The sequence below is a fragment of the Amblyomma maculatum genome, chromosome 5 (assembly GCF_055883805.1).
Source record: "Amblyomma maculatum isolate TAMU_Amacu chromosome 5, ASM5588380v1, whole genome shotgun sequence".
In the NCBI taxonomy this organism is placed as follows: Eukaryota; Metazoa; Arthropoda; class Arachnida; order Ixodida; family Ixodidae; genus Amblyomma; species Amblyomma maculatum.
In genome coordinates this window covers 141,423,385-141,450,908 of record NC_139348.1, presented here as the reverse complement: position 1 = coordinate 141,450,908, position 27,524 = coordinate 141,423,385, and the positions used below count along the sequence as shown (strand labels likewise).

At 46.7% G+C, this 27,524-nt stretch overlaps 1 long non-coding RNA gene across 1 annotated transcript in view; it reads right to left on the bottom strand.

Annotated features, from left to right (window-relative positions):
* Positions 1 to 27,524, bottom strand: part of LOC146189765 (uncharacterized) — a 253,022-nt gene that overhangs the window by 94,189 nt on the left and 131,309 nt on the right. The window contains exon 2 of the long non-coding RNA XR_014707309.1: positions 5,539 to 5,582. This is a non-coding gene — a long non-coding RNA (uncharacterized LOC146189765). The remainder of the gene's footprint in view (positions 1 to 5,538; positions 5,583 to 27,524) is intronic.

Genomic DNA, 27,524 nt, shown 5'->3' with positions numbered 1-27,524 from the left:
CTCAACATATCGAAGTAATTGCAAAGCCTTGAGATATATGGATATGCAAGAAAAATAATCCGGGATGAGATAATCCACTTTATTTGTACGCCTCCAGCAGTGCTCAGTAACAATGTGCCAGAGCCACTGAGGTAGCGCAGCATGTGAGAGATTAAAATTGTTCTCAGGACTGTGCTCTGACAATACAGTTAGGAAAAGTGATTGCCCCATTATACTGCCGTGAGAATAAAGTTACAGTAACCTAAAAAGAACACTTATATATTAACTTATTTTTTAATGGTTACTCTTAAACTCCTTGACACAGTTTCTGTAGTTTAAGCGTTTATGCTTTGAATCTGTATGTCGGCTTTACTTTGACGAGAACTGTTTTGATTAAAACACAAGAAAAAAAGAGTAATCTTCCTTTTTTTAGTTAAGAAAGTAATGCCAAATTTTTAGCAAAGTTGAGGCAAGAGGCAATACTGAAATATCCATTCCTTCAATTCCCGCCGGTCTGGAATCACTGCTGCATCAGTGATTAGAACCGTAATTGATTCAGGTTTAAAAACACACACAAAAGGTGAAATGCGACACAAGTGAATTGTTGTCAGCCCCTTTGGTCTGCGTTTTCACAGACAGTCGATGCCATCACCAAAGTTAATCGATTAACCCGAAAAGTGAGGCATTATGATGTAATTACAAATTTATTACTTATAGATACCTGTTTAACAACTAAACAAAAAATTCCATAATAGTGCAGAAAAACGCATTCATACCTAGAAAGTGTGGACATGTGATCTTTTTCAGTGGAAAGTTGTTTATAATTTCCTTGCATTCCTGAAGATTTCATCACAACAATCAATATACCTGATATTTCTCCTCGGAATGCTTTCAGTTTTCTGCTATTCTTTGTCGGAAACGTAGCACAATGGTTTTTATGCCAGTTTAATCACTCTGTGCACAACAGGACGATAAAGATTTTGTTGTACATCTTTACGTTAGAACACTGCCATAAATATGTTCATGAGAGTTCCACAAGGGGCTTAAAATATTTTGCCATTTCCTCACAGTTCAAACCGACATTCAAGGAAGCTGGACTTGTTTAACGGCATGATAGCGGCTTCAGAACGAACGACATGGGCTAGGCATCGCCATCGCAAGACGGACGGGAAGGAGGAGAATGAAAAAGAGGAGAAGGAAATCAGAGAGGAGAGGGCGACCAGTGATCAGTTCATTTCGGCGGCAGCGCGCGTAGCGCCTCGGAAGAGAATTCTCCCCGCCGCGGCGTCCAATCTGGGTGAAAACCTAATTTTGAATTCTGAACCGGTCACGGCATGTTCTTAGCTCGAAGCGCGCGGCTGGGCTTGGATAGGCTCGCCTTGGCTCCATCGTCTTCGAACATCCGCGAACAGAGAAGCCGCGACCGCAAAGGATCGGATCCAAGCCCCTCTGCCTCCTCTGACGGCAGCTGATCGAGAAAGGTTCCGAAGCGAGCGAGGAGTGTATATTAGGTTTTTATTTTTTTCGCCGCTGATTATGCCGTCCTTGTCATGCCCTTGTTTTTTTGCAGACTGCCGCTGAAATAAAAGAGTGTTCTAGCTTCTTCAGGGACCGGTCCTGAGGCGCTCCATAAAAAGAAAGGAATAAACAAGTAAGAAGAGCCGAACGACCAAATAATATACGTGACGATGGAGCGCTAAGGCCCTCAAAAGAAACTCAGAAGCGCTGCTGATGTGTCTTGACTAACAGAAATTGTGCAAATTCGAAAGGGCAAAACATAGGCGGGAGCATCTACTGTATAAATAAATGTCTGTTCTCGCACCATTTTTATGCCTGACGTAATCGGTGAAATCATTTTGAAAATACAGTTACTAGACAGGCAATGAGTGGATGTCAATGAGTTCTTACTCCTTATTACAATATGCTCCACTTGGGGATTCCCCTAAATATTCGATCAACACTGTTCCCACTTCGAGTTATTGATCAATTGGCTCTTGCCCTACCATCTAATCTGCTGATCGACCTGGTTAGCAAGTCGGTAGAGCGACTACCCCGGAAAGGCGGTGGTCCCGGGTTAGATCCCTGGATCAGGACGAATTTTTGTTTAACTACAAAGTTTCTGGGAAAACTGGATAGCTTTCTTTTTTATGGCTGCGCTTAGGTGGATGCCACTCCCTCATTACGAATCTACTCCACCTTGGGGGATTCCCCTAAATATTTGTTTAAAAACCCGGTTCGAAGTATTTTCGTGCGGCTCTTCACGTTCGGACATGCTTTTAGAGACGTAAGGAAAAAAGGAAGGTCGACTAAAGAAGAAAGGGGCGCTGGTTTGTGGCCAATGTCAGTGCGTCCTGTTTACATTTTCACGACGTAGTTACGGGCGGGGCGGGCGAGCAAACAGTGAACTAGTTATGGGTACATCGAGTTCCAAATTATCAAAACCCTCGAAATAAGTCCCCTTCCGGCAAGTGCACGCGAAGGAAAAAACAAAGCAACGCTTACGGCAAAAAAGTTACTGGTGTGCAGCTGTACAAGCTGACACCATCGAAACCTAAACCAGAGCCTAATGTTTTGTCAGTCGATGCTTTTCATCACAACAACAGTCTCGTGACGACATAGGGAATAATGTACATTTATCCACGCCAAGCAGGGTGAATATTCGTGATAACCAAACGTCTTTCGTTGTCCTATAAATAACGGAGTGCGTGCATTACATGCAACTAAGCTCCAAGATTCTTCTTTCAGTTGACTTCTCACTCCACTGCTTTGAAATTTCTTTTGAGCGCGCATATGAGGCTTTGCGAAAAGTCCAAGTGAGCTCACATATCAGATGTAACTTGTTACTATTTACGTGTCCCTCGATGTGACGAGGTGCCGCCGTTCAAGAGCTATCGATTCTTGGCACGACGATCTCCGACCTAACTGCATCAATATGCTGGTCACGGTCGAATCGGAAGTGGCTACATGTTTTTTTGGGAGCACCCCCGGAATGCACCCTTGAGAGGCAGTTATAATCGTAAGGTAATTAGATCTCCCCACGTCCGCTATCACTGATCCTGTCATCGCACGTGCAAGGCATCTATCCAATCCAGAAACGCTACGCTTGTCACTATTGAAATAGATTCGACTTAACCCTAGCGGCATCTCATCGCAGTCCAAAAGAGTTCGGCGTAAGGTTGGAGCTACGGTCAACAGAGAGCGCGCCTGGTCCCACTCGAGAGTGTGGTGTATCATATCTGCAGATTTCACGTCGCAGTTTGACCCCATTCATTTTCTTCAGCTGGACATCACTTGTAAATTTTGCGTGGCTTGAGTCGGAGTGTCGGAAAGATCAACTGTGTGTGGTTCACCAGGAATTCGATATCAACGTTATCGTGAGAGCCTTTTAAATCATGCAAAAAAAAAAAGAGAGCTATTTCCCAATCTTTTCCGCTTTAATGGTGGCAGCCGACGGATTCATTGCCCTCTGAGAATGAGAAATTTCGAAGCGGCGAAATAAACACCATCTATTCTCAAGCATTTTTCTTCCTTTTCTTCTATTTCGCATAGAATTTGTGCCCCGCTAAAACTCACAGACTTACTTCGAGCCTAACGAACTGTAAGTCGGTTTCGTTTTTAAACTTCCAATGGTTACTTTTTTCCACATGCGAACAAGAAATGTCTCGAAAGCTGTTTGATTAATCAACTTTTTTTTCCACACTGAACCTATAGGAAAGGAAAAGAGAGCGCGTAAAAGAGAAATTGCAGGAGCATCAATTATTTGCCATTTCAATCAAGTCTACATATGGTGAATGGAAAAACGAGGAACATGTATAGATCACGCCTTTAGTACGAAGTCGCAAAGAAATGAGTGAGCGAATTCCGTTGAAGAACAAAATGTTTATAAAACTTTAGGAACTAAGCTTCTTGTTATTTTGTTTTCACTGGAAATCAAATTCTTTGTTACAAAATTTGATCACTTAGTGCGACAGATTATCAATGCAGTGTTTTTGCAAAAAGTAGAGGCACTTAATAGTCGTCTGTCGCGAACAGCTTACAAAAATGATCCGGCTTAATGATGCGTGCTGGCGTAGTAGCACGTAGCGGCAAGATGTTAGGAACAAAAGAGTCTCTGGCCGTTCTTTGCAGGGCTTACGGAATTACAGTTTTGTCAATTTGTGTTCCGGTCATCGCCGGCACACGCGAGGTTGCCTAAAAATGAAGCAAGGGCGACGTTGAAGTTGCAGAGGCTCGGATGTTTCGACTGGAGTACGAAAATAAGCTCTGGCCCGGAGCGCTCTTCGATAATCCTCAGTTTCCGAGCGCCAAACCGAAAGCTTCCTTCACTCTGTGCATCGGCGTATGCGTGCGTACTACACACACAAGTGCATAATGCGTGCTTTATAGAAGCACGAGAGGGGGGTAGAGAACTGAGCTTCAAGATGGGCACTCAGAGACAAAGCTGATTTACATATGAAATTCCAGCGCCGCGAGAGATATTGAGAGAAAACAAAAGAGCAGCGGATAGAGACAGAGATGAATAGACAATTCAGACTTTGCTTTTGGTGAATGCATTCGAGGAATGAGCTTTCCGAGCGCATACGATCCACTGGAGGGCGCGCTAACAAAACTTCGGCACATTTCCCCTGCGCGCACGGCCAACGCACAGTCGTCAAGTATCATATATGCTGGTTCAATGAAGACAAAACAAACTGGAAACACTTGCTGGCAGCCAGTAGCCATACTCAGATGGGTCTAATTATTGACGGTACAGAGAGACAGAGACAACTGAGGCCGATCCTCGTCAGCATGCTCCAACCGTCATCATCTGAGATGATCATGATGATTATGATGGAGGCACGCAGTCGACATTTCGGCTCCAGCACATAAGACAACAACATGCATATATATGAACGCACAGTAGTATCGACCTGCAACCTGTATATTTATTGTTAATTCTCCTCTCTATTTCAATGATACTATGTTCCCCCTTTCCCCCGTGTTTCCTCCTTTTCCCCAGGAGTCGCGGCCTGTCTCAACATTTATCGTAGAGGAAAGAGACAACATCCCCGTACGATCTCTCAGGGAGATAGTTAGTTGAAGTGACAGTTCCTAAGACGACATTTAAAAGGCAAGTACATTGCGTCATTGCTTCACAGTTAACTTATGCTTCGAATCTCAGGGGTACACTGCAAGAGCATTCTTACAAAACAACAATGAAGGTTGGGTCGCTGACCAAGTCAAAAATTGTAAATTACATTTCGGGTCCCATACGAGGTCCTTGTTCACAACTGTGAACAAGGGTGCCGTGTGGGACCCGAAACATCATTTTCAGTTTTTGACTTGGTCAGTGACCCAACCTTCGTTGTTGTGTTGTAATAATGCTTCACCCTGACCAGACGGTGTTCCGTCGAACGTTATACTATTTAAAAGCATTCTGCGATGCGTTTCATGTCGAACAGACACCTTTCCTCAGTCAGGCAACACAACAAAACCAGCCGCTCTGCTTCGCCAAACTAGTTTTCTCTGGTTATGGTGTCTAGTATGCTACAGCGAATGAAAAATAAACGCTTCACTCACCGGTTGGATGGCAGGCTGCCAGCTTGAAAGTGCATGCCACGGACCTGGAAGCAGAAAGAAAGAAAAAGACATTTAGGCTAGTGATTTCGTTTTTGCACATAAGCGTCTTTTGCTATACTTTTATCGAACATAGAATAATCTGTTTGGCCCACAAAGCCACAAACTGTTGTTTTATGAAGGAATATTTGCGTGTTTTAATGATACGTTTTGTTTTGATAACTAATCGAAGAGCTGTGCAATCTATACGTGAACATCAGAATGCAAACGCTTCAAGGAGATGAGTGACTTCGCAGTGCATGAGCCAATGCTATATTTTTGGAACCAGGAAACATTAAAGGTACATAACTGTTTTATAAATGCTGTGGCGCTGTGGTTAAGGCGCCTGACTACTGTTAGTGTGGAGTAGTCGTGTTCGAGCCCGTCCGTCGGCGGCTGCGTTTCGATGGAGGCGAAACGAAAAGGCTTCCGTGTGCTTGCGATGTCAGTGCATGTTAAAGATTCCAAGGTGGTCAAAATTACTCCGTAACCCTCCACTATTGCACCTCTTTATCTCTTTCCGTTTTCACTCCCACCTTCCTCCTTCCCCTCTCGGCGCAGTTCAGGTGCCCGCTGAAAGGTGTGACAGATACTTCGCCTTTCATTTCCGGTTAATCAATTATTACTAGACAATACACACCTGCTTTCAGTCGGACATGACTTTGCATTATACAGATTCGTTGTTTGGCAAGCGCTCACTCCGCGAAATATATTGGTATGGGCTCCTCGTATCCTCCTACAGACTATAGACTGAAAACCGTATTAAAATAAATACGTTTTGAAACAAAGCAGCTCATGAAGAACGCGAGTGTGTGCTAAAGGCTAAATTTCACGTCTCGCAGCTAGACGGATAGTTAGGTGAAGGAAAAATAAGTCTTCCTCTGGAATGCAATAAACACCCCCTGGAACATTTCTGTCGACAGTTAAAGGGATTCTTTAAATGACCGTTACCCTTGAGCCAGCTGTTTCTCAACGCAACCGCACATACTTTGCTCGTAGGGAAGGCCTCTTCGCTGTCTTCGCTGCCGGCACTGTTGTTGCATGCATTGGAGTGCTGTAGAGAGAAGCACTCGTGACGGCTTGCTCATTAACGCTCTGCGCCAAGACAAAGCGCCTACCTCCTTTGCCGCACGCCATCAGAACTGCTCACGACTGGAGCTGGGAAAGCCGGAGAAAAAAACTCTTCCTTTCCCACAACCTTCCCTCGTGGTGTTGGGTGTCGGGAGAGGAAGCACACCGCATAGATTAGAAGACCCCGCGGTGATGGATAGTTAGCACGCAGGGACTCTTTCAGGAGGAGAAGGGCGAAACGGGAGGGTAGGGGGCAGGGTGAACGAAATGCGCAGAGCATCGCACCAAGTAACAAATTAACACAAAAAACGCAGAATTCCCGCCGAAATAAACCGCTCGCTTGCTTACCGCCGCGGCCGCCACCACAGACCGTTTGAAGAAGGCTTTTTGGGCGTGAGCGAGCTAGCTTCAACGAGCGCCGGTGATGCTTTCGTTATCTGCACGAAACACGCGTTGCCGGCCAGCCATCCAGCTCCGCTTTTGGGGGAAGGAAAATAATCAGAACAAAAAGCAGAAAAAGAATAAGCGCGCGTTCTCTCTCCCTCTCTTCGCTGCTGAGTACTGCGGACGCTGATGCTATATAGGCTCGCTCGCATCGCTTAGCCAGCTCGCTACTGCGTAGTCCACACGCAAACAGATTTCAACGCCGAGCCAGCGTGACCGCAAACGCAGTGGCTACGGGTAGCGAGAAGATAGCACGTTTGGAGTGGGAGAGGGAAGCATCGTAGTTCTTTTGTTTGCTTTCGTCTGTGGTTATAAAGGCTTTTCACCTCTCACTTGCAGTTTTAGCGGTAGCGGTCTGTACTTACAGCGGAAAGAAGCCTCGGATAGCATACAGAGGATATATGGGTTGGATGGGACGAATGGACGTTGCATGAGCGGACACTGAGCGTTCGCCCCGGGCACGGCCAGGAATGTGCTCGCGCTCTTAACTGCTGGTACAGAGGAGGCCCGTTAATCGCCTCCCTATGCAACGTGCCGGGGGCTGCAGGGTTTCGAAGCGGCGGATCAAATAACCCGGGAGGAGGCCAGGAAACGCGGAAGGCAACTGGTCACGCGTGGAATTTAATTACGCGATAGGAACCCAATTTGGCGTCACAATTTACGTTCTGATGACCATGCGAGCGCAGCGAGGCTGTTTTTCTGTGCGCAAAAAACATTAAAGATTGAGGTAACGAGGGTACGATTGATTATATAGGTTAAATAGGAAAACCAGAAAACCTGTTGCTCGTTCCTCCGGTTCAAGCCCTTCTGTTTTGACGACAAAGTTACGATGAAACTGCGCGATGCGATAATACTTTTTCATAAATATTGGCCTCTAATTCAGGGTTTTATGAGTGCAGCGTAAATTGGAATCATTTGTGCAATGGCATATATCGTTATCATTCTCAGATTTCACTAAAAAAGCTGATTTTTTTCTACAAAAGCTTCATGTGCAGGCGGCACAAGAGAAAATGCAATAAAACGAAAATTGACAAAATAGGACAATAATTTGCCGACACAAACATTTCGGCGAATGCTTAGGCTACAACCTTAAAGGTATAACGTGACAGTGTTGCTGGCTCTCATCTCCAGCTTGCCTTGCGGGAATTTCTTCGCATAGATCCGCCTTGTTATCCGAATAATTAGGCATCTCTTATTTGGTGCTTTTATTATTTCGCACATACACAAATTAGCATACAGTCGTATGCTAACTTAAGCACTGAGGGAAAGTTGCCATTGAGGAGAAGCCCGTAATGAGTGAAAGTCCGCCCCACATATCCCAAACATCAGTGGAAGCCACGTTTTAATCAATTCACGTGAAACTGCCTGCGTAGCCCATGGGTAATGGATCTGACTTGGGATGCAAAGGTCCAGGGTTCAATTCCCGTCTCTGAGGAGCTCTCTTACTCGGCAGCTTCCGCCAACTGGGCCATGTCACACGATCAGTGACGTCATATAATCCGCCGTCCAATCGTTGGCCGGTTACGTCATGTGCGCATTACCCCATGCTCGTGATTTTTCGCTCCGAACGCAAACGACGGCTTTTTACAGAATAGAACCTGGAACTCTATCGCGTTGAAATTATTTGAACTAAAGCGCCGCACATGACCCTTTTAAAATAAAGGTGACGCAGAGGATTCTCTTTGTGAATGTGGAACAAAAATGCGCGCTTCATTGTGTTTGAGACGCGAACGTACATGGAAACGAAGGGAAATGATCTTATCTGCACAAATGTTCAACGTTTGACGCCTGTAAAGGGTGCACCTCCGCAGACACTATCGTTGTGAGGCGAAGCCAAACAACTCGAAAGCCAGGCGATGATTGGAGGGCGGGGAGTGCGGTGTACTTTTACGTTGGTTGAAGTGGTGTAGAAAAACCAAATTGCAGCATTGCGCTTAGGTTCGCTTAAGTGCTTAATGGGGAGAGTCTTTTCTTCTCCTTCTCTTCTGTCTTTCCTCTAGCTTGCGTGTTTGTGTACTCGTTATAATTTCATTGCTTTCTTTTCTCTTGCTTCGTCATCAGAATCTATTGCGACGTCTCGTTGACATATCTCGCTGAATCTCGCAAAATCTCGCTGACGCATCTCGCGAGCATATTTCCCAGAATCTCGCGGACGCATCTCGCAGGCGCGAAATATTTTCCACGAGCCTAGAAAGGATTTCGCCTTAAAAACACATTTAACAAAATTACGACTGAAATCAAGACGACGAAACGGACATGAATACGGCATGTGAGGATTGTATGTTAACTCGAAGCAGGGAGCATCAGAACTTCAGCGAGCGAAATCAGGAAGTCTGCGGCGATAAGGCATCTGCAGTTTTCGCGGGGCGGAATTAAATCGAGGCTAATTGAGCCTAGTATTAACTGTTGTCCTACAATTGATTTAGTTTCGCTGCTACTGCTGGTTACTAGCTTAATGATGCGGTGTGCTTGTAGAAAACGATGGACGTAAGACGCGACTGAAACTCTCAACATTCAGCTGTAGTTTTTGAAGAGAGCTTCGGGTTCCAACACCTTCGACGATATGGAAAATAAAGCTCATTAATAAGGCTAGTCGAGATTTGATCAGGAGTGGATATCAACTTTACATTCTTGTCATCTCCAAAACACGTCCTACTTTCATGCCCGGTTTCTGACTATCCAAGGAGGCAATCATAGGGATCAATTAGAGTCGATCACAGCGCCTGGTCTAGTGTTATTAGGTTGCCTAATTCGCTTGAGAGAAACGGCATGTTGCATCTGATCGAGTTTTATTACCGCGCGCAACAATTTCCTGCCAGACAATACGTAATAGATTGCAGATTAACGACCGTCCTCCTTCGCAAGCGCTCATTTAAAAGCTTCGCTCGATATCTGTTTTTTTTTAATCTGTACGGCAGGCAGAAAGCGAGAGAGAGAGAGAGAGAGAGAGAGAGAGAGAGAGAGAGAGAGAGAGAGAGAGAGAGAAGACAAATTGTCCACCCACTTATCGACTGATAAAGCCATTATCTGTTTCAATGGGTGTATAAAATGTCGCTTAACGCTCCTTCTGAATGCATAAATAACGAGGAAAAGAAAAAAAAGCACGAATGATACAGATAAGTAACATGAAGGAGTGCGTGTAGTGAAGAAAGGTGCACGCCCAGTGATTTAAGCGAAGGAACTAACACTTCTGCGAGTGAAAACAGCCTTCTTTAGCGCGCATAAAATATCGAGTGCCGAAAAAAAGGCCAGTGCTCGAGAATCCAACGAGCCAGGCGTGCTGCTTAGCTCGAACACGCAGATCGCCACTGTTTCGTATTCTGCTCTTTTTATAACGTCCCCTACTTGCGCCTTCTGCGTCCGCCCGGTGTCGTTTTGCGTAGATTACACTTGAGGCAAGTAGGTGTAAAAAAAAGGCGAAGCAGAAAAGAGGCGTTGGGACGACCCATCTCAAAAGAGGGCACAACTGGCAAAACGCGTTAGTCGTTTTGAGCCAGGCGGTACTGTATAAGAGCTGTTCCCGAGGTGATTGAGAGGTAAGAGAACCCTCGACGCGGTAGTGCAGCTCGTCCGCTTCGAGACAATATGAGCTCCCTTCCTGCACCTTTTCTTCGCTGGCGGCAATTTGACGACGCGCTCTTTCAACCCTTTACTCTTTTTTATTTTCTTGCGTCGTGTTGACGTCCCGGAAAAAAGGGCGGCGTCTTGGAAGAATGTAGCCGGGCGTTGTGCATATTATTTGCGCCTCGTGCGAGATGTGCTGAAGCGCTGGCTGGCAGATGTCCTTGAAAGGTGAATGAAAGTAGAGGGGTACCTCTCCTCCGTTTTTTGTGGGAATGAGTCCTGTAGCCTCTCTCTCTCTGTCCCAACAGTGTAATTTGATGAAATTGCGTGTGTGTACTTAATCTTGTATAACCGTCGTATCAAGTTAGATACGGGCTGTAAAAATTTGCAAATGTTCGGCTTTTTTTTTTTTTTTTTTTGAAGTGTGCGGGGGCTTCGAGAAGTATTTTATGGACGCGATTCCTTAATGTACAGATCAAAACAAGGCAAACATTCTGGCCGCTGTAGACTGGCCATGGGTCTCTTGGAAAATAATCCATTTCCTGCCTTTCTGTAACGGCAAAACCTATGATTTCAAGAAGGGTTACTAAGGTATAGGAAGTCGATGTGTCAGGCTTTTTTTGTCTTCATTGCTGAATATTTGAGGTAAACGCCTTGCTTGGTTCATACTGTTTCGCTGTTGTTAGAAGTCAAAGGACTTGTTTATTTGCGCATTTCAATTCATGAGGAAATTAATTGATGTTAATTTCTTTGCTGTGACTTTTTGCGTTTTTCGGGCGATTAACAAGGAAACGATGAAAATTAATTTGTTTAGTTGACATTTCCTTCAGCTTTCAATACACAGATGACAAATAGACAAGCTGGCTTTAGCACAAAATGGCGTATTATACTAGTGTGTAGAAGAGGTTTCTATTTTCTGCTGCTTCTTTTACAGAAGTCAAGAAAATAAAACGTAAATAAGCACGCGCTAAAGGAAGTCCAAATGAAAAGAATATTGCACCGCATATTTTTTTTTTTTTTTGCCGATGACGCCCATATAAAAAAATTAATTTCAGCAAGCCTGCCACTTGACATTTATTGGAAACGATGTTTCCCTTAAAAGTCATTAACTCAGTCCACTTTCATAAAACCATGCATTCTCGCATTAGCAAGTTCAACTCAGAAGCGTTAGTAACCGGCCAAAGTAAATCTATGAATGTGCTCAGCAAAAACGTTAATAGTTAAGTTTAAAACGCAGATTTTCGTTAGTCCTCGACAGTCACGCTAGTTTCACACTGCCTGGTTTACCTGATTAAACAGACTTGGCGGTGCGTGTCCTTTATCGCATGCTGAAAGAGGTCTCGCTGAAATACTTAACCAATATAAAGGAAGGGGAAAATACAAATGGAAGCAACTGAGACAATAAAGTTCCCTAGCCGCAAAAGAAAAGAAAAGCCACCACAGAGAGAGAGAGAGAGAGAGAGAGAGAGATAGAGTAGACAGAGAGAAAATGGGAGATGAGAGGGAGAGAGATAAATGCTCAGACCAACTACGCGGTTTATGCTGATGTCCTGGGCACACAGATTTGGGCGAGGTCGAGGTTTCCCGGTGAAGCACCACTTCCCCGTCGCTTTCCTTATCTCACCCGTGTGCCCTTCTCTCGTCGTAGGGGGGAATGCTGACCCAACAAACGGAAGAACAACAGACCGCAAGCTAGTGAAGCGGGGGCTGTAGTGGAGTGCTGGAGAGATGTTGCAATCAACCCCACGTCGGTGTCGTCACAGCTCCTTCGTCTGCAAAAAAGCAGCGCACCTCGGCAAAGCAGCGGCTTCGTCGTCCAGGAATAATCCATTAGGGAAAGCCACCGCGAGCCCGCACAGATAAAAGAAGAAGAAAAAAAAGATAGCTTAGATAAAATGGGAACCAACCGCTGCCATATACAACGTCACGGCGTTCGGAGGTAACGAAGCCTTTCGGCTGAGAGGAAGGGAGAGAGAGAGTGCTGGCGGCTGTGCGTGCGTGGTACGAGACGGTTCGGGGTAGTTCTACTTTGCGCCGACGGCAGCGGTGGTTACCCGTCCTATCAACTCTGCGACTCTGACCGCAACCCCTCCATTTACATCGAGCAGACGACGACGACGACGAGGCGAAAGGGGCCAGAAATAAAGACAAACGTGGCGACGAATAACCTCGCATGCCGACTTTTTTCTGCACCGAGAAGGAAGAAAAGAGGAAGGATGGGAGGAAAGAAAAGTAATAAAGAAATAGTAGCGGAGGAGGACACGGAAGAAGGACCCGGGACAGTGCAAGACAGTGGAAGGAAAGATGAGAAAGAATCTATCTGCGAGTGTCACTGCTGAAAAGAGTGCCGCCCATGCACACCTTAATGGAACAACTGGTAGTGAAGAGGGACAGGGCAAACACGCAGACGAAGTGACGATGCATGAAAAGACAAAGAAAAGATATACAAGAAGGGATTGCATAATAGTGTCTGCGATAAGCCAAAACGTCCGCGAAGTTGGCAGCAGACGACAGGCAGCGGGCAGACGAGATGCAGAAGCAAGAAGGAAGTACGACGCGGAAGATGCTTTGTGGGAGGCGGAGAGCGAGTCTAGTTGTCAATCCTCTCCGGCAGGGGCGCGTGTGGCGGAAGTTGCAACCGTGGCGCCATCTAGCGGCGACAAGCTGCAACGAACTGTTCACCACAGCAACAACCACGGCTGAATCTTCTCTAATTCATTCTTTTTTCACTGGACACAGTATTTACAGCGCCAGAGAAGAAAGGACAGGAGACAGCGTGCGTTGTTTACTGTGTTTTGTTTTCCTGCGTGAGAAGCAGAGCTGCACTGACGTTGCTATCGCTCGCGCTCCAGTACATAGATACTGACGCAGCAATGCGAGGAAGACGGCGGTGACAGCCGCCTTTTATTACGCTCGGACGTTTACTCTGACCCGTGCATGCTCGGGCCCTTTGCGCGGCGACCAGCTTCTTACTTCAAGGGCTGCTGACTCGCTTGCTTGTTTGTTGGCTTGTCTGTTGCTCTTTAGGGCCGATAGGTGGCACACACTTACATGGGGCATCCCAAATGGCCTTTTCAATGGAAAAGAAGAGGAAAAATAGAAGGCAGCGTTCCATCGCATACTTGCTCTGGCAGCTTACGTTATGTTGGCGGCAATTTCTGGTTCAGCGTTACTTGTTGCATTCGTTTTTTGTTCGAGTTAAGACCGCAAGAGACACGGACACCGAGCAGCAATAAAAAGAAATGCAGTAAAGTAACAAAATGCACAGTAAAAGCCGCGCGTAAAAATCAAGTTCTTTCGCAACCCGTACATAGAAAGAAAGGAAGTCCTCTGAAAGTAAAGTGAGTGTCTTGTAAACAATGAACCTCGGTAAAGAAAGTAAGGGGAGAGGTAGTTGCCTAACGGCAAGACGGGCTCACCGAAGAAGGCAGTCGTTTACGATAGCTCGCTCTCCGAGCTTCCGACGGAGGGCCGATGACTCGCAGAGAAAGATGCAAATAAACAGTGTAGACAGAGAGAGAGAGAGAGAAAGAGAGAGAGAGAGTGAAAAAGAGAGACACGTAAGGAAGAGTGCATGGTCGTAACCATATAGCGCACGACGTGAATGACTTGATAGGAGATTTTATAGCTTCGGCGAGGGACCACGCCGACGATCCTTTGACGCTATACGGATGCTCAACCAGTGTTTTCAGACCACCCCATCGCTCGTGACGGCGTGGGGTTCGCGGAGCATCGGGCAATCTCGGCGGAGTCATGTTTCAATTTTTGAGACACCGCCGCGACACTGGTGGTGCCGTAAATCGACAGACCGCTGCAATATCGGGCGGGTAGGGGAAAGCTGCAGGTGTAGTACGAGCGTGAGACGGAGCGGGAGGAAATGCTGACGTGCGCGAGTCGAAGGTGATTCTCGTACGAGTGTGGTCCTCAGAGGCGTCCGTGCGGCATCCACCTCATTTTTTTTTATTACATTAAAGACCACATTTTGAGGTGTCGCTTAAGAGGTGAGATTATAATGATTTCAGGTTGTTTGGTTATGCAATATTAAGATGGTGTATAAATTTTTTCCAGGTGAGAGGGTGTGATTTTTAGTCTTGCATTCAGGCATTTCCGACACCCGCAAAGCTCGATATTCCTGCAGAGCGGGGGAAGAGTCTCATCTTCACCGCCACTGCAGCAAATAGATTTGCCGAAAATTCAAATGTCGCATGTACTGCCCAAACGAAAACGGTGAAGTCTGGACAGTTTGACCAATCAATCACGCATCGTTTGCTACGTTGTTATCAAATCTATGTGTTGGCTTAAATTAAGTCAAGTAAAGCTTCTTCAAATATATTCCTCCAGCTCCGCGCATGCGCCTAATTTAGGAAGATGGGCCCTTATATGTTACCCGGTTAAGCCTGGAGCTGTATTTTTGACGTGAACTTCTATTAAAACTTATGCACTGGAGTCAATAGTTAGTAGAGAGAACTGCGAGACCCTGCTGCAAAGCTTGGACCCTGAGGTCTAGCGGAACATCGTCCACCTGGCAGAGAAGGCTGTCATGGGCCAGGGCCTGCCAGTCAGCCTTTAACGCGGCGGCCTCCGTCTCCCAGGGCTACATGCCGGGGGCGGGGGTGATCGGCTTCTTTTGGCGGAAAATAAAGTTTTCAATCAATCAAAAATAGCTGTGTAAAAGATGCTGGCCCGTTTCACGACGTTGGGCCTGTACACAAGTTTACAGGTGAACCTGTGTACGCGATGACATTCGGTGCAGGCCAGAGTGGCATTTGGAGAACTGCGCTCCCGTGATTCTGGCTGGACTTATGGGCGAGCACAAGTGGACACTTGAAGTTAAAAGGCAATCAGACGTGACTAAAAAAAATCCAAGGTATAACTGCACGCGGTGAACATGTAGTGGACATAAAGTTTCTCTATATAGACCTTTGCAACGAGGGCCCCTTGGGTGCCACTATATTGCTCGCTGGGCTGTTGCGTGCGCCTGACGTTAGTACGATGGAAGCGAGAGCCGAACCGGTTTGGAACAGCCCAGAAAGGAGCCGTTTTGACATCCCCCTCTCCCGATGCAAATGCCTATAGGAAATAGTGAGCACCTCCATGAGAAGAATGAGAAGTGATGGAATTCTCCGGTGCGCCCATCTAAATTCGCTCCCCTCACCATTCTTCGCTTTCTTCTCTGCAATTTTAAACTCATCTCTTCAAGCCCTGTCCCAATGTTGAACCTTCCCTGTTTTCCTGCCCAATCGCCCTCATTTCCCTCAATACTCGTCCCTCTGTTCCCCAATGTTGCTTGCCTGGAAAAGCACACACCAGCTTAGCAATTTTTTGACGTTGGTGGCTATAACAGTAGGCTCTAGATGCTTAATGTGTCCTCATCAGATCCGCCCCCCTCTCTTTCTATTTCTCTTCAGCGAATATACTCAATGTAGCGCTGAACATTGACAAAGTCCTCCCAACTTTTATAGGTTTTAACGCGTCTGTTATCTATTATATTTCACGTGATGCCAAGAGCAGCATACCACGTGTGCTTCCATTAGTATGCCGGCAGTCATGAGTTGCGAAGAGAAATAATCCTCTGCTTCCCAGTATTGGCTTGTGAACCTCTTGTGATTGCTCGACTCTAATCCACGTAACTTCACAAGCGCCGCCAGCTTTCAGCGAGGTGACCTAGATAGCATGGCCGCGCGCAACGCGCTTTTTTGTGTATGTACGAACACAAGCGGCTGCTCTCGCGGTGACCAGGTTTCGGTAGGAGTGAGAGGCCATCAATAATTCCCTCCGCTGCATGCTGCCCGCTCGCCGCGGTAAAAAATTCAGTACGGATCCATTTTCCCCTTCGTTATATATCTCGACACCGCGGGTCGCTCGTTCGATTCGCTGCCAGGGCTTTTCTCTTTTTTCTCCCCCCGTCTCCTTTCTCACCTGTGCTGTTTATTCGAGGTCAGCGCAGGCAGAGGAAGGCGGAGTACGTCAGGGATTTGGCATTACGCGCTTGCTACCGCTTGGAAACGCTTTTGCCTCGCCTATCTCTAAGCGCGGAGCAAATTGCGTGAAGGATTACAATCAACTGTCGTTTCTTTGAACTCGCTTGTTTCGAACACCCGGTTTATTCGAAGTGAACTTTCTTCTTGTCTAAAATAAATGTCTTGAAAAGGAGTTGAGTAACGCAACTTATGCTGTACGTCTTAGCCGCCCTCTTTCACGCCCCATACGGCGCTGCTTTCTTCGATCTAAGGTAATCATCGTTACGTAACCAGATATGGCAGTGTGGCCACTCTGGGCATGCTTTCTTTTTTTTTGTCGTCGGCTTATTTTGCTTTCCTGAAATATTGTAGAATATCCTTCACTTGCTACTGGAGCAGCGATACTCTTCGAAATTAGGCAAAAATGTATAGGCTTGAAATGCTTGACAAATAAGGAGTCCCAGTCTTTTTGAAGAGTCGCCTGGACTAATTCAGAGATGTTGGAGGTTTTTTAAAAATTCAGCCACACATAGGCATTTGTTTTTGTTTTCACAAGTATATGCGCTGCTTTTTGCCGAACGGCAGTTTAGCGACGTAAAAATGGAAATTGAGGCGAGTTGAGGCAAATAACTTTTTTGGAAGCATGCACTGCAACACGGAGACAAGCACATCTGAACGCGTTATGAAGCTGTGCGGAAGTTCACATCGTGCATATACAAATAAATTATTATTCTTTCGGCGGTTTCACGAGACAAGGCAAGTCCTGCTTAATAAACGACTACCTCCTGGACATATTATTAAAGCTGGTTGAGCTGAGTTGCGGAGTATTAGTGGCACCATGTCACGTTTCACTTCGCTTTCAGTTCGAGGCTCGGATTTAAAGGTCAGGCTTCAGGCAAAGATCGGCAAAATCGCTGAGTGGGGGATCTTAGTAACATAGCCCGCTATAATTTTGGAACCACTTAAAGGACATTAAGATGGCAAGGAAGTAGATATGTGTTCTGGATCCACTGCGAACGGATGGAAGTTGATGAAGACATGCAATGCACGGCGTGAGAGAGTGTCATTTAAGCACAAGGAGTGGATCAGTTGCGGCGACAGCTCAGTGCTCCCGTGCAGTGGCTTGCGAAGCTGATCTGTTTGCGCAGCGCCCAAACCCAGCCGCGGCCGCATTATATTGAGACGAAGGCCTTACTTGGCTATGTTTGCGAAAACGTGGAAGCAAAATGTGAAGTGTGATATGACGTCCCGTTAAGACGAGACTGTTGGTCACGAATGTGTATACGATGACTGGTATTCAAACGTCGTGTCATGAAAGTCAGGTCATGAGAGTAGTGATCGCATGAGAGAGTAGTTGTGAATTATAGCTCCTTGTCATGAGTCCTTAGATCGGAAATACAATTTGCATGAATATGGAGACAATGACTCGTGCAGGTCATTCAGTCATTGCTGTGACTAGTGTCAAGTCATGAATTTTAAAAGTTCTGAGTCACGACACTCAAAAGTGCTGATACATGAGACTCAACAGTGCTGAGTCGTGGGCGACCGAGCTTTGCAACGAACACAACAAGTGTTCCCTTGAACGCACCAAAGTTCACCATGCGTTCTATGCATAACCCACTTGCACGTCCTACCAGAGGCACCAATTACGACTAGGAGCAACTAAAAAGAGCAGCCATTGCACATGCTTTCGCATTTCTGCAGTGTAGATATCTGCAGTTTTCACAAAGGTTTTCTTTATTCAAACACAAAGGAACATACATTGTCACAGACATCTTTCCGGCGAAGGAGAAGCCCTAAATCTACAGCTCTAAAACATAAGTAAGTCTCGTGGGCCGTCCCAGAGCTGTTCGGCAATACAGAACACGGAAAAATTGCCCATGAAGTCCATCAACATCCAGAGGGCTACTAGGGCCGGTATTCAGAACTGAGCAGACTGTCGCGCCTCTTCAGGCTTTAAGACGAACACTTAAACGCTATGTGCGCCGCTTATAGGCGGTGACACACTTTTTTAGCCTTCGCGAATATAGCAGGTCTCTAAGCGGAGTTTCGCAGCTGATACTACTAAAGAACTGTGCTCCGAAATCACATCACGTACACGAATGCAGATACGAATACCTTACATCGGTTGCAGAAAACTTAATTTTAATAATGGTAAGAGCTTTAACTATTGGCACATGCATTTGTGCATGGTCGAAGAAAAGCTGCCCTTTTCAAAAGGCTTCAGACGGTGCTAATTATCAGATGCGGAAAACGATTATGCTTGGCAATGTGGTTGAAAGGTTACGAAACTGGGAATGTCGTTGTGGTTCTGATTATTTCTCATAACAGAGGCAGGAGTTCACCAAAGAAAGAACACCGCATTGCACAGTTTGAATAAAAAGTGACGTGTGAAGTTGACTTAAAGTTTTCGACCTAAACGACATCGGAGCAACCTACGTTGACACACAAGAAACGAGGCTAATGGACATCAGAGCCAGAGCCCGTTCTAATGACACTTAGGTTGAAGCGAGCGGACGATATACAGAGGCCGGCTTAAGATGCAGGTACGAAGAACTAACGGTGTGTTAAAGTAACACTATGAATAGGGTGAAAGATTAAGGTGGGGATGGAGAAAGAGACCTGCTGGAATAGCTTAATCAGGACAGGCCCGGGGCGGCTGGTAAGGAGTAAGGGAGGAAAGCATTTACCCCGAAGAACAGTCGAGTTGGTTTTCAAGGATATAAGCCTAGCTGTTTTGATGATGATAATGGCGTCACCGTGCCGTAGCGAACGCTCCGTGATTCAAAGTCTACGTGCCCCGCTGCAAAGGTGCAGTGGTTATGGCGCTCGAATGCAGTGTCCAAGGATGCGGGATCGAATGCCGGCTGCGGCGGCTGCTTTTTGTGGAGGCGAATAGCAAGGCGGCCGTGGGGTGTGCGATGTCAGTGCACGTTAAATCAGCCCAAATAGTCGAACTTTCCGGAGCCCTCGACTACGTCGTCTCTCAAAACCTGAGTAACTTTGGGACTTTAAACACTAAAACCAAATCAAACCAAACCAAAGGCTATTTTCTTGCGTCTTATTATGAGAAGACTACATGGGGCCGCGAGATAGTCGCCTCTAAATCTGCCATAAATTGGTTTCCCGCGCTAACTGTGACGAGTTTTGATAGGTGCAGAAAATCAGTGGTGCCGAATATTAAAGACTCCCGGCCTAATTATTGATACGAAGCTGCACTGGACGCTAACCAAAAGTGTTTGTGCATTTTTGTTGTAGTTAAATTTCCAGTTGGATAGATGGGAGATTAATAATGCGCTACTATAAAATCCACGAAACAGAAGCAAACGAGATAATCCCCACTCGTGAGGGACGTTTATTTGCTTGAAGCAGGACGACAGTTTTAAGAAATCCGAGATGACAACAGAAAAACGATTTATACTCACTTTTTTCCCTCAGTAAATGCCCGAGTCGAAACAGCAATTGGAGGAAGCCTGGAAGACTAGATTTCCGGCTCGGAATGCGTTTTGTAACACTTCAACACCTTCAAAGAAACATGATTTGTTAACTCGAATATCGCACGTCCAATGTAGTTTCGTAACAGCGAGTCGTTTGTCTCGTCGACAAAAAAAGACGTTCAAAGGAAAGCCGAAGAACAACAATTGTTGTCTTGTGAGAAATATGTCGGATAAAACTTTGTTTTTCCCCCTTACGCAACAAGGCGACCGTATAAGCCTACCATAATATCTGAAAGATGTTATGCGCACGGTGCGCCTTCCGCCTAAACTAAAATTATTGTGACTAGGGAGTGCTTCCGAAAGTGCAAGTAATAACCAGGTTAATGTCATGTAATGCTAGTTCCGAATTTCCTTTTCTTTTTCTTCGACTTGGAATAACACCAGACGAGCCTGATCTGTGTCAGTGCAAAGACAGCCTCGGATATAAACCGGATTAGCTGTGAAGTTTCATGTGCTTGTTTTCCGTGCAAAGAGGACTAGTGGCTCAATCTGTCGCCTTATTTCATCCCCAAAATGACCATACCTTTACAGTGCCCTTACAGGCATCTTTTGTGTCGGCATCATGCAGCAATACTTCTTTTGTATTCCAAATCTGCTTAGCATATTTTTAAATGCATATGGGACTGAATTTAAAGAGAAAAAAAAAATGGCTGTTTTCCTAGCCTTGCAGTACGTTACAACGTGATGGGACGACTGTTTAACCAATGATTACAGGACTGCGAAACCAATAAACACTTCGATTGAGACCGCATACTTTTGCTTTAGCGCATGCAATTTCTGAACTAACAATTAAAAAAAGTTTCTCTTCAGTAAATCGGCATTGCTCATAACGCTACTGATCAACGGCACTGCATTTCTATGTAGCCAGTTAATCTTTGTTCTACGTGATCACGGGACTGTAGTAGATTTCTCTGCAGCTAAGGAAAGGTCGTTTTTCCAAGCCATGACATCATGCCTGCAGCCCAAGTAGAAGACGTTCCCATTACCAACAGATTAATACTGTGTAAGGAAGGGATAATAGATGATGTAATAGGCGACCCGAAAGGTAGTATAAATTGAAAATATATTAGCTTATTTTTGGAACGTCTCTCATGTCGACTCCCCGCTACCGAAGTGCTCCTGAAGCCAAATTAGATGATGAATTTGGCTCCTGATAACTCTACGCTGGCTTTGCTGCTCAAATATTTTCGGAATAGGCAGGCAGAGTGAACAGTCGAATCTGGCTTGGTTCATTTGGCCCACCCTAATCTGATTTGGCAACATGTCCCCATAGTTTTGCTGACTGCTACTAACACAGTTGCGATAGGTATACTCAGCTTCTTCTGAGCAAATATTTGACTACCACAGTTACAAAAGAAGAGCAGCACCCCTCCCCCCCCCCCCCCCACAGACACATACATACATACATAGACTGTTTTCCCTTCATTATAATAGGGATGAAATCAATTTTAAAACATAGAACCACCCGCATTACGTGATGGGAGTGTTGTCTATATTTATAACACAGGAAAGCTGTAGTCACGTAAGACTATAAGCCGCCATCGCGGTATTGCCCTCTTCTTTGTTTGTTTGCTGCTAGCGACGATGCAGAGACAGCTAAACCAGCAGAGAATAAAAAAAAATTGAGAAAGGGACAAAAAGAAAGAGGAAAAAATACGCCGGCTCAGCTCGCATGAGAGCGCGGTAAACACCGCCGGCAATCGTAAACACTGCAACGAAAAACCTTACTGAAGCGTTGCAAAGAAGAGCTTGTAAAAAAAAAAAAAAAAAAAAAAAAGAAAACGAAATCCGACGAAGACCTGTTTTTGCGCCACCGCCTCCCTCGCACGTTTTCTTTTCTGCTTTCAATCGCCCTCTACTTTCGGTGACAGGGATCTATGAAAGACGCGGGCAGATTGGCAACAGAATTCCTGGGGATTAGAGAGCGGGTCTCCGAGGGATTAGCGTTTAATCCGGCCGGCCGATAATGGGCACGCGGCAAAGAGAGTGGCATGCTTTGACACGGTGTCGCTGTGCCGAGCTCGCCGCAGCTCTGACGCCCGCCCCCTTTCCCATCGCTCTTCTCCCCCCCCCTCTCTCTCTCACCCCATCATCCTGTTAGCACCACTTTCACGCGAGCTGAGAGAGACCTTGTTTTCTTTGGCGACCACTACCAGGCCACGGGCGCTTCCGGCATTAGCAGAAGGACGCCCTGTGAACTGAACGGAGGACGCACTCTAAGCGGGGGAGACTTTTCAAGGTTCCCGCAGAAGCATGCCGATTGCTTTTTATTATTTTTTTCTCATGCCATTCGCCTTCTCCCACAGCATGACAAGGAAGTACTCGAAATTTCTACAGGCTGCGTTTATTTGCTGGATGATCTGTCCGAACGTGGATGGAAAGAAATGGTGTTTGATCCGCAACCGTCTATAAACGCTAGGAAGGGCGGAGAGGTCGGTCGCAGGCGCGTATCTCTGTCATGCTACTCCACGCCGGTGAAAAGAAGAGGAGAGAAGAAAAATATGGACAGAGTGATGTCGTAAAACAGTGAGTTAAAGCTGGTGTCAAAGACAACGCACAGTGAACCCACTGCAACAAAAATTATTATTGACTTTGTTAAGTGCTAAGGACGTGTGGCTAAAAGACAACGAACGCGCCCAGATACGGCCACATAAGCTGGTAGACACGTGAAAACATTGTCTTAAACGTGTCTCCATGGCAGGTGTGGGATGCCTAACGGACAAGTAGGCCGGCGCATCAAGTAAAAAAAAAAATGTGACATATTTGTTTCCCAGAATCCAAGGGATCTGCGAGCAAACCGGTACATTATTTTACACATACTTGGAAGAAATGTGTCTAAGGTCTTGATCGGTATTGAGTTCTCTTGATTAATTCCGTGCCAGATTTTACAAGTGGAGCATAAAGCTCGTGGATTCCTCCACGGGCCGCAGTTCGATGGACGGCGTATTCGGCGATATTGATTGGACGTTCCCTGTACGAAAGCTAGTCTATAGCGTTTGTCGAACAACATGTCGAACAACACGCACAGAGCTGCACAAGCACATCCATGCTCGCATTTGAAGCCTCTCGTGAGCGTGCAGTCGACGATCTGCAGCTAGCTGCAGGCGACACGTGTCGCATATTCCGTGAGGAAACAGGGAATGGAGGTTGTGGTTGGCTGTGGGAGAGAGTTTCTGAATCCCGCGGGAAGCGCAAATGTCGGAAGTCCGGCGGTCCACCGCAGGTCTGCTTTTTTATGCCCTTTCTGTTTCCCGCCCCCAAAAGCAAATCGACCGGCGTTTCCCGAATGGCTTTGTTGTTCGCCGATGCTATTACGAGTCCTCACTCTCCAGTTCAGCAAGAGCCCTCGGTGGGCGCTCTGTCCTGGACTTCCTCCCTTCTCCCTTTTCCGCCGCAAACTCTTTACCCCGTCGTCCTGGCCGTTGCCTGCAGGCATTCCGTGTCCGGGTGGGCGGATATGGCGTGATCAGAAAGTGGTCTCCGGCACAAGGCCGCTATGCATCGTCAGCACGATTGAAAAAGGAAGCGGTTGAGACCTGCAACTCGCTTGCCTCGGTGGACGCGAAGAGAGGGAAGGCAGCCGCTCGGACGGAGAGAGGAAAGGGGAACGACGGGAAGCTAAAGTTATTTTCTACGAACTCCTTTTACATTTGCGCTCAGGGCACAAATGCGGATAGCGTTCTTCAAGGTGAACGACGTCAGCGTTGACACCGATACAGTGTCATAATAGCAATCATCAATATCAATCTAGCTATGTCCACTGCAAGAGAAAGACCGCTCTCATATCCTTCCAGTTAACCCTATTTTATGCCGGCTGCGACCACCGTATCCCAGCAATCTTCCTCGCCACATATGTTCACCTGACTATCTCAGTCAAACCCTGCTACTACCCTTAGAATCTACTGAATTACCCTAAGCGACCGTCGATTATCTGGTCTCCACGTTACGTGGCCCTCTCATTTTCCATTTCTCTTTCCTAATCTCAGATCAGATGTTATTAACTCACGTCCATTTTCTGAACCACCCTTCTCCGCTAACGCACATCCCAGTAGTAATGGTAGATTTTATCGCGCCAGTACCGATGGAGAGTAAAAGTGCGCGGAGTCTGTTTAATCAAATTATAACTGTTTACCATGCGCTACAATGTTAAATAATATTTATGCTTCTTTGATCTTCGCCCGCTGCTGCCAAGGCGTGGGATTAAATCCTAGATGTCGCGCGCTGTGCATCAGGATCACTCAGCCACAGACTAATCATGAGAGGTGAATTATGTTGAGGCAAAAAAAAAAAAAAAAAAAAAAGAAAGAGAGAAAAGCCGTGTTTTTGTACCTTGAAGGTGAGTCAGTAGTAAGCTAAATAAATCCTAATTCAAATCGCGACACTGAAAATGGTTCTGCCAGAAGAGACGAACTGAACTTTCAAATGCCCAATACAGAGACCCCTCCGGCAGGGGCGAGCCTGCACTCGGCATTATCGGCCGTCTCTCCTCCATCGCGGCGTACTTTGAATATGCCGCGTTAGACAAACTGCGCACTGTCACGACCCTCGCCAACAAGTATACCATTCCCACTCTCTCTCAGTCATCCTCGCGACACGTCGTTAACGGCGATCGTCGCCGATACAAGCAGGAGGGAACGAACGGTCGTGTCGAACCACGCAGTCGGCACAGCGCGTGCCTCATCAGCGAACGCCACCGCTCTTTCTAAGAACGCGCGGCGGGGATAGCAGCAGCGCCATCTAATCAATTTAGAGCGGTGCGGAGAACTACCGGGCCAATTTGTCCGTGCTTCTAGCGCGCTTCGTCCTGCATCGTTTCCACCCGTAGGAAGCGGAGAAAGAGAAGGAGAAGAGCAACAGTTTCGCAGTGAAGGGTGATGTTTCATGGGGGAGGGATAAGGGGCGAGCGGTGTAATGGCGCGCGCGCTCGCGTGCATCCTCCACGTTGATCCCTAAGCCTGTGCCTGGCCTACAGCGCGCGGTTTCCGCACCTGGATGTCTCGAGAGCGCGGTTTCGATCGCTTTGGGTGCTTGCACTTTTGGTGCCGCACGCGCGCTGCATGGCGCATGGGGCCTTGTGACCTGTGCAGCGCGTCGCGAAGGCACGAACTTGAGCTCTATAATAATATGGCGCTGTGTTATAATGTGTTACCGTCAGCGCAGATAATGGCGTCGAGACTATTTTCCTGACCCAACGAAGGCAGATGTGTACAAGAACTCGCTGGTCAGTTAGACAGGCAGGTTTACGCGCGGAAGGTAGGTAAGTGAAGCTAGACAAAAGCTTGTCCGGCAATCTGTGCGATTGGTACGGCGGGGTGGGCTCCAACTTCGTATAGGCGTGTTGACTTGTCGTGCCCTCTTTGTACAGTCACGCAGACTACATTGTGCGGTTGGTTTGGTTTGTGGGGGTTTAACGTCCCAAAGCGACTCAGGCTATGAGAGACGCCGTAGTAGAGGACTCCGGAAATTTCGACCACCTGGGGTTCTTTAACATGCACTGACATCGCGCAGCACACGGGCGACTTGCTTTTCGCCTCCATCGAAAAGCGGTTGGGATTCGTAACCCTCTTTACACAGCTGCATTAACTGGCAGTTTAAGGCGCGAGAAGATAGGCTGCGGCGGTCTAAAACAGCGGCAAGCGAAACTAGTCTTTTTGCGCTAAATAACGTCCCACCGTGGGTCCGGCTCGTACTCAAAACCTTTAGAATATGGCAAGTTTTTTTTTCTGGTTTCTCAGAAGAGTTACCGCAGATGGTCACCTCCAAAGTTTCTTTAGCGTAAGTGTTATAATGCTAACACATCGATACTGAGCGCTTTTTTTTTAGCCTTTTCGGGTACATCACGAAATCTGGAAAAAACTCCACGGAAATTAAGCAACGCTGTCTAAAACGCGTTACGAGGGAGTATCCTCGTGTTCTCCTTGCACTGCACGTAAATAGCAGAAGAGGAGGCACTCCCGGTGGCCTAATGGCCTCCACTTGACGAATCCCAGCACTCGGGGCTTCTGAGAGAGGGTTGAGAGCGCAGGATGGAGTGTGGGAGAGGAGAGAGCTGAGGAGGAAGGAGGGTCGTTAGCGGGTGGCGGAGTGGCAAAAGACAACTTAAGCCACCCGCCTCCTCTGCCGCTACGACAGAGCGGCCGATGCAAAAGAAGCGTAACTAGGCTGGAAACGGGGGCGCTGTTGTTCTGAAAGGTAATAGAGACTGCCAGGCTCAGGCGATAAGTAAGCGATGGTAAGCAATCATTCGAAGGAACAGTACAGCGGCCTGCCGCAAAAAGAAAATCATTATTGCATACTCTCAACGCTGGGCCCAATAGCACTATAACTGCATTCGCACAGCCATTGTACTCAGTATCTCCTCTATTCTAGCTGGGATATTTTCTTGCTGATGTTCCTTGCGTGCTACTCTGACCTCTCTTTGCAAGCTTAGATAGTTAAGATGGATTATCGATCTCCCGTCTACGCGGTCATGGATAAAGTGCGCTGCCGTGAATGAATAGGCTGGATTTTATTGTTGTCTAGGTGAACTTAGTGCTCATCTTGTTGTGGCACAACAGGGACGAGGACAGATACAGAGAAAGACAGACCAAGTGCTTTAGAAGAGGCGCTGAAACAGGCAAAAATTGTAGCAGTTTAGATATCCTTTAACCAAGTTTCACAAACGTTAGCCGTCGGCCACAGCCGCAGTTGCTGCTGCCGCTTCTACCTTTGCTTGGTTCCGCTCTTGGTAATCTCGGCAACGGGCTAGTTTGGATTCTCGTTCTTCGATGGTTTTGGCAGCCTGTCTGGCACGGTAGCGGTCTCTTTTTTGGCGAGATGGCATACGTATATGGCGTATTTACCTAGGCTAAATGAAGGATCGGCGCAAATGGAACCTCGTGAAGGCGACGATGTTCAAAGCAGAGCGCAAGGGTGTGTTGCAGTTTTACACGAGACGTGATCGGCTGCGGTGATAGCATAGTGCTCTCGTGCCCGGGCAAGCCGATGAATGCGACCATGTTTGCTGCACAGCGCGAGAGTTCAAGGTCACCATGACACCATCTATTGACCTTGAGGTTTGTGCATGGGAGGAGCAGAGCTAACGCGCTAAAAAAAATTCAGGCAAGCATGACAAGTGCCTTATACTCTATCCAATCTTTAACCAAGCAGGAAAGAGAATTGAACTTCCGGTATATGTCGGCTTTAACTGATGTTTCGAAATCTCGACTACTACTTCTAAAAGATTCCCGGAAGGTAACAACTACAGAGTACATGCTCTCTGTAAGGAAGAAACAGACTGCGTCTACGAGGCGTCGTGCTAAATGGTGACGAGATAGCTCGCATATATATGGTTGGGTGTTCAATCAGCTTGCAGGGTCTTTTAAGCGATCATACTCCGCGCATCACCTTCTTTCAGGACATTCGAATAAAGCCT